This window comes from Miscanthus floridulus, chromosome 18, assembly GCF_019320115.1.
Source record: "Miscanthus floridulus cultivar M001 chromosome 18, ASM1932011v1, whole genome shotgun sequence".
In the NCBI taxonomy this organism is placed as follows: Eukaryota; Viridiplantae; Streptophyta; class Magnoliopsida; order Poales; family Poaceae; genus Miscanthus; species Miscanthus floridulus.
Window position 1 is genome coordinate 97,105,497 of NC_089597.1, and position 11,542 is coordinate 97,117,038.

The 11,542-nt window shown below is 43.4% G+C and overlaps 1 long non-coding RNA gene and 1 pseudogene across 1 annotated transcript; one reads left to right on the forward strand and one right to left on the reverse strand.

Moving 5' to 3' along the window:
* Window positions 1-3,294: 3,294 nt before the first annotated feature.
* On the reverse strand, window positions 3,295-5,647 carry LOC136524235 (probable LRR receptor-like serine/threonine-protein kinase At3g47570; annotated as a pseudogene).
* A 1,253-nt stretch (window positions 5,648-6,900) lies between these two features.
* Window positions 6,901-8,869, forward strand: LOC136519475 (uncharacterized). The gene is made up of 2 exons (XR_010774929.1): window positions 6,901-7,233; window positions 8,287-8,869. It is a non-coding gene; the product is annotated as an uncharacterized lncRNA (long non-coding RNA).
* The last annotated feature ends 2,673 nt before the right edge of the window (window positions 8,870-11,542 follow it).

The window sequence follows — 11,542 nt, forward strand, 5'->3', positions numbered from 1 at the left end:
GACGGAGAGACGAATCCCTAGGCGGGCGCCGCCACCGCGCCAGGGGCCGGTCGCGCAGGCCGGAGCGACGACGCTGGGAGGGGAGGAGGCGTTTAGGAGGCGGCGTATAGTGGAGGAGACTCCGAGGACGCGGCGGCAGCGATGGGAGGTTCGGGAGCGACGACGCCGAGGGAGGAACGGGGGCGCGCGGTTGGGGGAGGTGCGCGGTTAAAAGGAGTGTGCACCCACCCGAGGCGATGGCTGGGGGAGGGGAAGAGGACGAAGCGGAGGCGTCGAGGCACTGCGAGGTGGTTGTTTTTTTTTTCAGAGACCCTAGGCGGCGGCATTGAATGAACCGGGAGAGCGCAAAAGGACGCGGACACACGCACGAGGCACGTGGAGGCGTCCGATGCGTGAACAGTATCCGCACAGTAGCTGGAGCGCTCTCGTCGCGCGGATGCTAGGAGAGTTACATATTACTCCCTCCATCCCAAATTGTAAGTCATTCCAAGAATCTTGGAGAGTCAAAACATCTCAAGTTTGACCAAGTTTATATAATAAGATAATAACATTTATGATATCAACTAAGTACCAATAGATTCTTTGTTAATTATATTTTTATAGTATACCTATTTGATGTCATAAATCTTTGTAATTTTTTTTATAATTTTGGTCAAACTTGAGAAGCTTTCACTCTCCAAGATTCTTGTAATGACTTACAATTTGGGATGGAGGGAGTACTTTTTTTAATGTAAGATCATTAATTTTCATACGGGAACCATTGATACGATCATTTTTTATAGGGCAAAGCCTTCTTAATTTAGCAATGAAATGATTAATTTAGCAATGAAACGATGTTGGGGGCCTCTGCCTGTGGACAAAACCTGGCTTTTTAGGGGGTAATAGATTATATATAAGAGAGCTCAGCCCAATAGTAGGGAGTTTCAGCCCATTTGCGTTGAAATGATTCATTTCCTTTTCTTTTGTTGAATTGCTTTTTTTCGAATTGTTGAACTGCTTGTTGAATCAAAACTGACAACAAACAAATCAAAAGTTTCATGCAAGCAAGCAAGTTTTTTAAAAAAATATCAAAACATACCTTGACTCCTAGGCAGGGGTGGATCTAGAATTTTAATAATGGACATTCAAACTTGAGACTTATAACAAAAAAAAAGTTAGACAAAACCAATGGATATTCAAACTCTTTTCTTTTGTCCGGTCGTCCACCAATCCCTCCTAGTCCTCCTCTCTTTGGGGCTGATTGGTTGCTCAGGGGTAGGGGATCCGGGATGGAGGGTCGGTCATGGGTGGTGTGAAGCAAGTTGAAAACATGCAACTAGGTGTGTTTGGCTGCAACTCTAGGAGTGATACTGGATGACAGTCAGCTTGTTTGGTTGCCAGGTTGCACCAATTTGAGAAATGAGCTGATCTTGCTAGTTGTGTTTTGGTTTGGCGCATGGCATAAGGTGTGAGCACCCATGCATCACTTTAGTGAGGTTACCACCATTTTCATCAGAACAAGCATGAGAACACAAATATTGCCTCAGATAAATTTGTATCATCATCAACTAAGACCTTAGAGCATAAGAGATATTACAAAATAATACAACAGTCCAACCAGCTATTAATCATCAACAAATCGGTCCTAGTACCTCACAAGGTCGAAGTAAATTGATGAATACATGGTTATAGGTTAATCATCACATGCAGTTCTTCCCACGTTTAACAATGTCAAAGATGAGCACCAACAACATGACTGAACCATGCAAAGAAGAAATAGCCAAGATGGTTTGGCAACGACAGTGGCAGCAGGCTTCACAAGAACTTTTTCATCTTCACAACCCTTGAATTGCCTCTTCTTTGCTAGGGAACACACAACTAGTTACCTGAGCATGGCAACACAGAAGGCAACACAGAAGACAACACACATCATAAATGGTTAACAGATTGGCCTCAGATAACAGTTCTTTCTCGGTTGACCTTGAGCTTGGAGCATAAGCAACACAGAAGGCAACACACAACAATAATGGTAAGAAACAAATATGAAAACCAATAAGAACTAGACTAGAGTTACAGTACCTCACAAACTCAAGGTCATCAGGTTTTTGTAATTCAATACACATGGCAGTTTAGTTATCATCATAGGCTTGACAAGAATATCAAAGACAGTTAATTACAAAGAAAATAATTAGAACCCAATGTCAGGAAAGCCACGAGGAGCAAGCAAAAATTCAGACCGACTATTTTTGACTAGACGCGGCTGCCATACCCAAGGGTCCTCCTCCAGCGCATAGGGTTACAAAACCAAAATCATCGACATAGGCACTATGCCCAGTTTATAAATTGAAGTAGACATCATCATATGCATGGATCTAGAGTAAACCACATATGTACAACAAAAAAAGTTAGTCGTACCACAGATCTGAGCGAGGAACTAGAGGGAAACAACTACAAACAAGTAGATCAGGAAAAGCAGGTCATAGATCTGAGTATATAAGAACAAGAACCCTAGAATCATGGCATGACTCAAACAAAATCGGCACATAAATCAACAAAAGCACCGCGCGTAGAGGAAGAGGAGCGAGGCACAAGTGAGGTATGCCATCGCGGCACTGGAGGACCACCCCGAATCTACCGGTCAAGGTTGACTCCGATGGTCAACCGAGATCGAGGGGAGCAAGAGGAAAGGCGTACCAGAGCAATGGAGCAAGAAGAGGAGCGAAATGGGGGGCGGTAACCCTAGCCGACATGCCCGGACAGGGGGCATCTCCCGCGCTCGCCCGAGACATTCCTGCCAAGCATCGAGTTGTCCTACATCGAGAGGGAAGTGAAAATCGAGAAGACGGAGGCGTGCGGATGGTGGAGGGTAGAGGAACGAGGCCGAGCAGGCGAAAGGTGCGAGGAGAAGAACCAAACACGCAGCTGGAATGAGACCAGACAACTAAACGGTGCGGGGACGACTCGGTTCGGCCTACCAATCAACCCCTTTGTGCTTTCTCAAACGGCACCAACGCGGCTCGTGGTGGCCAATGATGATACCGAGAGTCCGTTCGGTAGGGATCCAGATTCTCGTAGACACGTTTCAGATCTAGATTCTCTCAAAAAAACATTTTAGATGATGAATCAGAATCACTTTGTAAAATCGTTTGGCTAGGTTCTGATTCTAAAAAAACATTTAGTTTAATAAAAAAATTAAATAAATAAAATATGCTTCATAAAAATCTAGAATTTTTTTTGGGCAAAGAGCAACTTATATACAACTCATTTTAACTTATTGCATTTAAAAAGTATTAACTGAAAAAAACAATTGCTAATTCAAAGGAGCACTCCAAAACTATAGACGTCACCCTTGGTTGATATCTCTTTGCTCATGCCATACTCTGCATGTTTGTTTGCAGACAAAATAAGTTAGAGATAATTCACATTTTTATGATCCTATAAGAAAAAACAGAATAAACTACTTACAAATAAGCTCATCTCATCTGGAGGGATGTATCCAATGGATCCTTTCAGGCAAGCCAAAATTGTTGAACTATCTTGAAATGCATGTGATGTAGCATATAACATCCTTGCTATTTGCTAAGCCAAAGTCACTGACATATGCAGCCATGTCAAGGTCCAAAAGGATATTACTTGGCTTCAAATCGCAGTGTATTAGTGGATGCGCACATTGGTTATGAAGGTAATCCAAAGCACATGCTACATCCAATGCTATATTGGTTCTTTGAAAGAAAGTCACTGTGTTCATGGACCCTTGGATGTAACCACATATCCAGGTTCCCATTCGGCATGTATGGGAAGACTATGGCCTTGAAATCTGCTCCAGTCGGGTCCACTGAGGAGCATAAAGTAATTATTTTAACAAGATTTTGGTGGCGGACATTTTTGAGGGCATCACACTCTGCAAGGAAGCTCCTATGTGCCCCATATAAAAATCTTGATAACCATGGTACAATGTTTTTCTCTCACAACAAATCAGCGAATAGTACTTTTCAGCGAAACAAACAGGGCCCAGCTTGCTCTTATAAACCATTCCAAATGAACCAGTGCCAATTAAGTTAGCAGAAGAGAACATATCTGTTGCCTTTTCAATATCTTTATATGTTATGTTTTCCTTGTCCTGTTATCCATTGCTGGACAAAGAGACACAACTCCTGTCAGAACTCTTGTACACAATTCATCATTTCCTTCAATTGAAATTGCACTAGCATTGCCAAAAATACCACCACTTGGAACTGCCCCACTAAAACTGTTGAAGGATAAATTGAGTTGATGCAGAGAACTCAAGTTTTGGAAGAAATCTGGGGTGTTTCCAGACAATCTGTTCTCAGAAATGTCAATCTCCTCGATTCTTCTCAAATTCACTAAGGTCTCTGGAATGCTTCCTTCAAAGAAGTTGCTTGGCATCTCTAGATACTCAAGAGCCACACACATGCCGATAGTGGATGGGATGATGTAGCCAGACAACATGTTGTTTGTGATGCTATGTTTTTTCAGATTAATGAGATTGCCAACTTCCTCTGGTATTCCTCCGGTCAACGAATTATGTGACAAGTCAAATTCTTCAGAAAGCAAAGAAATTTTGAAGATTTTACTTGGTATAGTCCCATTTAGCGAGTTGTGTGCAAGGTTGAGTATTTGAAGTTGAGTGCAACTTCCTATACTTGCAGATATTCTTCCACTCAAGTTGTTTCCATCCAATTTAATATCAGTCAGCTGAACAAGATTACCTATAATTTCAAGGATTGGACCTGAGAGTCTATTTTGCGCAAACGCTAGAACGACCAAGCCGTGCAAGTTTCCAATTGTTGTTGGTATATTTCTAGTGAACATATTGTAATCTGGTGGTATAGGCTCAGAAATCCTGTTGTTCCAATTGTTTGAATAGAATACTGAGGCTCCTCAGATTACCTATCTCTGGTGGTATAGGCTCAGAAATTCTGTTGTTCCTTAGCCACAGTAACTGGAGATTACTGGAAAGGTTTCCAATGGAACTTGGTAGATTCCCTTTGAGGTTGTTGCCATCAAGCATCAATTGTGTCAGTTTGGAGCAATTGGAGAGTGAAGAGACAAATTCCCAGTCACCTGCTTCTAACATGTATGGCAAAGCTAGTACCTCCAAATTTGGCAATGACCCTAGGTATGGCATGTGGGCCCAGTTAGCCTATTGTCTGCTAGGTAAAGCCACTGGATCGAGCTGGTATGCAGCAAGGAGAGAAGATGGTATTGGGCCAGCAAACTTGTTTGCTGGCCCGATTAATCCCTGAATGTTTGGGAGCGTGTAGCCAGTGTTGGAGGGCAATTTTCCAACAAGCGAGTTATTTGCCACAGCGAGATCTGATAGGGAGGACATGTTGAAGAGAGATTGTGGAAATGGACCCGACAAGTTGTTCACATTCAAGTTCAGTATTTCTAGTGTTGAAATATAACCTAGGCTCTCCGGTATGCTCCCAACTAAATTGTTATATTGGATACGTAGAGTAAGTAGGGAGGAAAGGTTCCCTAGTGAGGGATGGATTGTTCCTGAAAGATAGTTCTCCCCTAAATGGAGGTGTTCAACTGGGGGAGAGTTGGCAGTGATAGGTGGTATAGAGCCGGAAAAGCTGTTCTTTTGGAGGCAAATGGCAATAAGTGACGAGGTATTAAAGGGATCCTTGCAGAATCCCATGGATATGTTGATCCAAGACAACAAAACTCCGACTGGACCTGTGAGCTAGGACTTGAAGCAGAGTGCTTGTCGATCATTTTGATTCTCATCAGAGATTGCTAGCAGTGGGCAGCAAGAGAGTATGAATATGATGGAACAAAGAAGCCGAGCAACACCACCAGGTGACATGGCTCCCAAAGAGGCCATTCCTCTTAGTACAGCCAGGAGATCACCAACACCGGGCCCAAGACAAGATAGCCACTCTGAATGACAGTGCTATATACTCCGTATGTTCGAAGGCCCTCGGTCTCAAAAAGAGTGTTATAGTAGTGTTCGTGCTGGTCAAACCTTATTAAGTCTGACTAGATTTGTAGGAAATAGTATCAACACTTGCATCTTTAAATAAGTTTATTATGAAAATATATTCAATGATTTATCTAATAATATTAATTATACGTTATAAATATTAATATTCTTTTTTATATTTTTTATTATAGTTGAAGACGTTTGAATTTTTAAGAGGTGAGAATAACACTTTTTTTTTTTTGGGACCGAGCGAGTACGCATGAATGTTTGACTTTTGGAGAATAGCTTTGTAGGCGTTGGTTGAAAAGCCACTTGCTAGCTGCTCTTGTTTGGACTATTTCAAACAAAGCTGTTGGAGCCGTCTTGCAGCAAATTGTTTATGTGAGACACGTCTTGCAATCGAGTTTATTTCAAGACATGATTGCAGCAATGAAAGATGCACTGAAACTGGGCTGGGCAGATGACTTGAAGTTGGCAAGTTGCTACTTGCTGGTCAGCACGTGGTGACGCATGCTCTCTCTCTCACCTCTGACAGTTGCAAAAGTAGATTTTGCATAGTTCTGAATGGTAGTATTATGTGAGAGAATAAGCTGAAACAAGCCAGGAATATACCAGCCGAACGCGAACGCGCCTTGTTCTGTCAAAGGTATGAACCCACGCTTTTCTGAATCATCACCAACATGTAAATAAACGCATATAAGGCTGTGTTTAGTTCGTGAAATTTGGTAATTAGTGTTCAATCATGGACTAATTAGGCTCAAACTGTTCATCTCGTGATTTCCAACTAAACTGTGCAATTAGTTTTTTTTTCGTCTACATTTAATGCTCTATGTACTTATCGCAAAATTCGATATGATGACTACTGTAGTATTTTTTAAAAAACTTTTTGAGAACTAAACGCAGGCTAAATACCCTTTAAAAGTGCCATCGTGCAGCACTGCTACAGAGAGTTTTTTCCCCTGGTCTACAGGCAGTCTTATCGCCTCCAATCTCCTGCTCAGCCTAGCAAATGGCGCTTGCTGCTACTGCTAGGAAGTCGCGGATCCAGAAATTTTTTCAATCCTGGGCGATCCTCGCTACAGAGAAGTATTTACCTAGAAAAACACCATGTTTATCTCTCGCGACAAAGAAAAATCTTCATTGCACTTCGGCGATGAGCTCTGCCACCGGCGACGTTCCTCCGGCAGTTCCGGTCACTAAGCCTCCAGCCGCCCCAGGCAGCGAATCTGCGGTTCGTCGGGGTCCGGCCATCGAGCCCCCAGCTGATCAAGCCAAAGACGATGATCAACATACTCGAAAAGGTAGGGTTGAAACTTTGTTTTCTACTCTGTTCTTGAGCAGCAGCATTACTTTTTTCCCCCACAGCTATATGATGTATGTATGCTTATGAAGCACCAAGCTAGGAGTACAAGATTACATGTCTCTCAAGGCTAGCCCAAAGATTAAGCTATTTGAGCAATTCTCCTACGTTTGGAACGTGTAAATTTCGCAGGACGTAGATACCGGGCACAATAGTTATTTTGGTCTATTAATTATTATTCGAGGCTTAATTTTATCTCTAAACTTTTAAAACGGTCGTTTAGGTCCTTAAACTTTAGTTTTAGGCTCGATTTCATCCTACAACTATTAAGATGATCGTTTCAGTCTTTAAATTTTGCATTTTGGGCTCAATTTCATACATAAACTATCAAAGTGCATTTAACTTTTATTTTCAACTCAATTTTGTCTATTAAAAAGAAAACTTTATATTTTTGACACGATTTCATTCATAAATTATCAAAATTATAGATTTGCTATTGTTTCAATATATTCATGTATTCTTAACGAATAAATAGTGTTCGATGCAACTGTAATTGCTCCCACAAATATCATTTAGTTAGATATATATAAATGGTACCATTATAAGGTAACACTAAAAATAACATCTTGGAATTATTAATGGCCACGAAAGAGTTTTTGGATGAATATTATTTTTCTTTCTCTAATCACTTGTGGTGTTGCAACTAATCATGTGCAACAGTGCAGCGTTCCACGTACGACGTAGACAAAGTTGAGTTGAAAATAAAAGTTTAAAGAACAAAATATACTTTAATAGTTTATAAATGAAATTAAGCCCAAAATGCAAAGTTTGAGGACTAAAATAATCTTCATAGTTCTAGGATGAAATTGAGCCTAAAAGTAGAGTTTAAGGACTAAAACGACCATTTTAAAAATTTAGAGACAAAACTGAGCCTCGAGTAATAGTTGAGGGACCAAAATGATTGTTCTGCCTAGATACTTCGTTGTCACACAAATCCTAAGGAATCCAATAACAATTTCTGCTGATTAGCTACTTCATGCCGTATTGATTTCAGGTCACCCTCCTGAACCGAGCCGGCACGGTCCTCAACCTCCGCTTCGTAATCCTTGACCGGGGGCTCAAAGGGTCAAGCAACTCCCGGATCGCCTACGCCTTCCTTTGAAACCAGTCATCTCATATATATTACTTCATCTCGTGTGACATCTTGGTGTTTTTCTCGTGGAGTTTGTATCATGCGTTGTGGAGTGTTTTATATCGTACACAAGGGTTCTTGTATGTTAACTGTTATAAGCAGTAACAGTACGTGAAGTGACAGGAAAAGGTAGCAGGAGTCAAATAAAGCAGCCATTTGATACCGTACCTCTGGGTGAAATCCCAGACTTGGTTTTACCTAATGGACGATGGCGAAGTCTCCAACTTCTCGTCCTACATGTTGGCATTGCTTTGGAGCCCCTTTGCCGTTGCTGTAGCAACTGCATCAAAGAATTCCAAGGTGATGAAGCCGTTGTGATGTGTAGCGGTGTATTGTTATCCGTTACCATCTGTTGTAGTGACACACATTTGTTCTTATTGCTAGGATGCCGCATTTTCCCCCTTGTGTTAGGGCAAATTCTACAATTGAGGCCTACATTCTGTCAGGATGGTTATGGTTTAAGCCGAGTCTTCTCAAAATCAACATAGCGATGAAGGGTTTATCATCATTTTCCCTAAAAACAGGAGAGAATTATCTATAAGGCCCTAAAAAAAGTCCCGCTTTCTTTCATGGCCCTTCTTTATTTGAACTTAGCCCGAAAACAAAATTTAGTTACCTATATGCCTGGTTCCGCTGCCTTCCCCTGCTCCTGCGACGCCAGGGAGCGGATCAGCGGCCCATGTTCCTTCGCCCGTGCTGGGTGCCTCCGTGCTGTGGATAGAATCACTAACATACTATTTGGCGCTTTGCATGTTCCAGGCACGAGTCCACTGAGAACTTGCACTTTCAGCATGATTCGGGGATCAAGCATTTCTCCCAGCTCTCTGGTCATGCACTTTGTAGTTGTACCTCCAATTGCTGTACAAACACATGAGATGCACATAATTTTGCTATTTCCAAGAGCGAACAAAATTGTTAAGGATGTCCTGCGAAGCACACTCAACGATGCAACACGAGCAAAACCGAACCAATATACATTCACAAAATCACATGCTTCCTACTACCCTTGCAAGCGGTAAAGGCTGAAAACAACAAAAGTTGATGCAATTTCTACACGAAAAACTGATCTTTTAGTATGGGTTCCTAATGCTCATTCGGAATTCCAATTAATTTGTTGCCCGACAAGAGAAGGAAGCAATGAACTATAACTCGCTGGTGGAGGCGACCCCAGATTAGTAGGTGGTTATCGAAACCCGCCTGTGAACTAGGCGGAAGAAAGATGATCAATCGAAACGGCAAAGGGTAGTCTTTCGAGCAGGAGTGACCGATGCGAACAAGCTGATTAGGTATATGCCTCGGAAAGGCAGAAGTTGGAGAAGCTGGCTCCTCGAATGGTAGCTGCTCACTTCCTTCGGGTTGTGGAGGACGGTGGTGGAGACTGGGCACATTGTTCAGTCAAAGCCGAGCGCGCTCGGAATGACGACCGTGCCTGCAACCGTGTCTGCGTCGGCCGCCGGGCGCCGATGTCCTATCGCAGCGTCAATGGCGGGATTCAGACCGCTCCCTCTCTCTTGTCCTTTCAGGGGCACGAGAGAGGATGCGGAACAAGCGTGAGCCCCAGTGGCCCCTCTTCTCCTTGCGATGGTCGCGCCGCTCATCATCGTCGTCATCAACGCACTGTCCCGATCTTGGCTCCGGTGGTGGAGGGTCGTGGCGTTCGCGTGGTGTGTGTTCGCCGTCGATGACACCGTAGTGCCAAGTGAAGCCCCTTGACTCCACCTAGCCATGGCTGTCTGGCGGCATCTCCAGCAGGTCGAGGTGGACGATGACTCGGAAGGTGATCTCTCACCGGCCACGAGGTCGAGAAGCGCCGACATGCACGTGCACATCACTGCCAGTGATTGTTAGCCATGTTACCTTCAGAATGTCAGAGGGGTTGTAGGTCCACACCCAAAGGCACAGTGCTCTGGTATCCTTCTGGTCAAGGGACTTCGGCTCCACGTAGTCAATGCCGCATGCCCTTGCCACCGCCCGCTTTTGGCAATGCTCTCATTCCAAGCGTGGAGTGGAATCCCCTCTAGGCAGAGCCTCACATGGTGGCGCATGTTGGAGTGGTTGCTGTAGGGGAGGATGTGCCACGGCCAGATGCGGAACTCGCGGCTACCCATGGGAAGCCTGTCCAAGGCCACCGCTGCGTCCCGGTGGTGTGGGAATTTGAAGTCGGCGATGAAGTTCTATGGTCGATGCCGGGAGACCATGACGTCTCCCTTCTAGACTCCAAATTGGGCACGAAGCACCTTCTCCACCTCCTCTGGCTCTGGCTCTCCATGCCCCCTGCAGAGTCCGAGCACTACGACACAGGCGGAGAGGCGCGTACACTAACAGAGAAACGATTTTTATCCACTTTGAAATTTGGCTTTAGTATCAGTATTTTTCGCGTTCGGGACTAGAGAAACCTTTAGTCTCGGTTGATAGCTCCAACCGGGACTAAAGATCTCTGCCCAATGGCTATTGCGGTAGGCTTTTGTTGCAGGGGACCTTTAGTTCCAGTTGGAGCTACCAATCGGGACTAAAGGTTAACTTTTACTCTCGGTTGGTCCCTTCAACCGGGAGTAAAAGTCTACTTCCGGCTGGAGGCTCCGTCCGGGACTAGAAAGAGACCTTTAGTCACAGTTGCTGTCTCCAACCGGGACTAAAGATCCCCTCCTATATACCCCTTCTTCCTCCCCGAGCCGAGCCATTTCGAGCTCAGTGTTCTTGCTTCATCGTCGGCCTCTCTTCTTCCTCATCGCCGGTAAGCATAAGATTTCTTCGATTCCTCCATCGATTCTTTGGTTCTAAATGTTACCAACTTTATACTCTCATGTTTTATTAGTAGCATATCTTATTTTGTGGACTAGATATATGTGGTTTTTTATGGTGGTTTTTTATTTGTAAGCCATTTAAGCTCAAAATCACTTTAAAGTTTGCATATTTGGATGAAGGAAGGTTAAAGTAGTTATTCAAAACTAGTATTCAGCTTTCATTTTTAGCATGCATAGCACATTTCATGGTTTAGAGATATAGAGAATTTTAGAGTTTTTTAATTTTATTTGTTTATAAAATGAGAAATTTATATTATATTAAAAATGAGTATAGAGAGTAGATGACAACTGCTTCTGGGTCCTCGGCCTCTCAT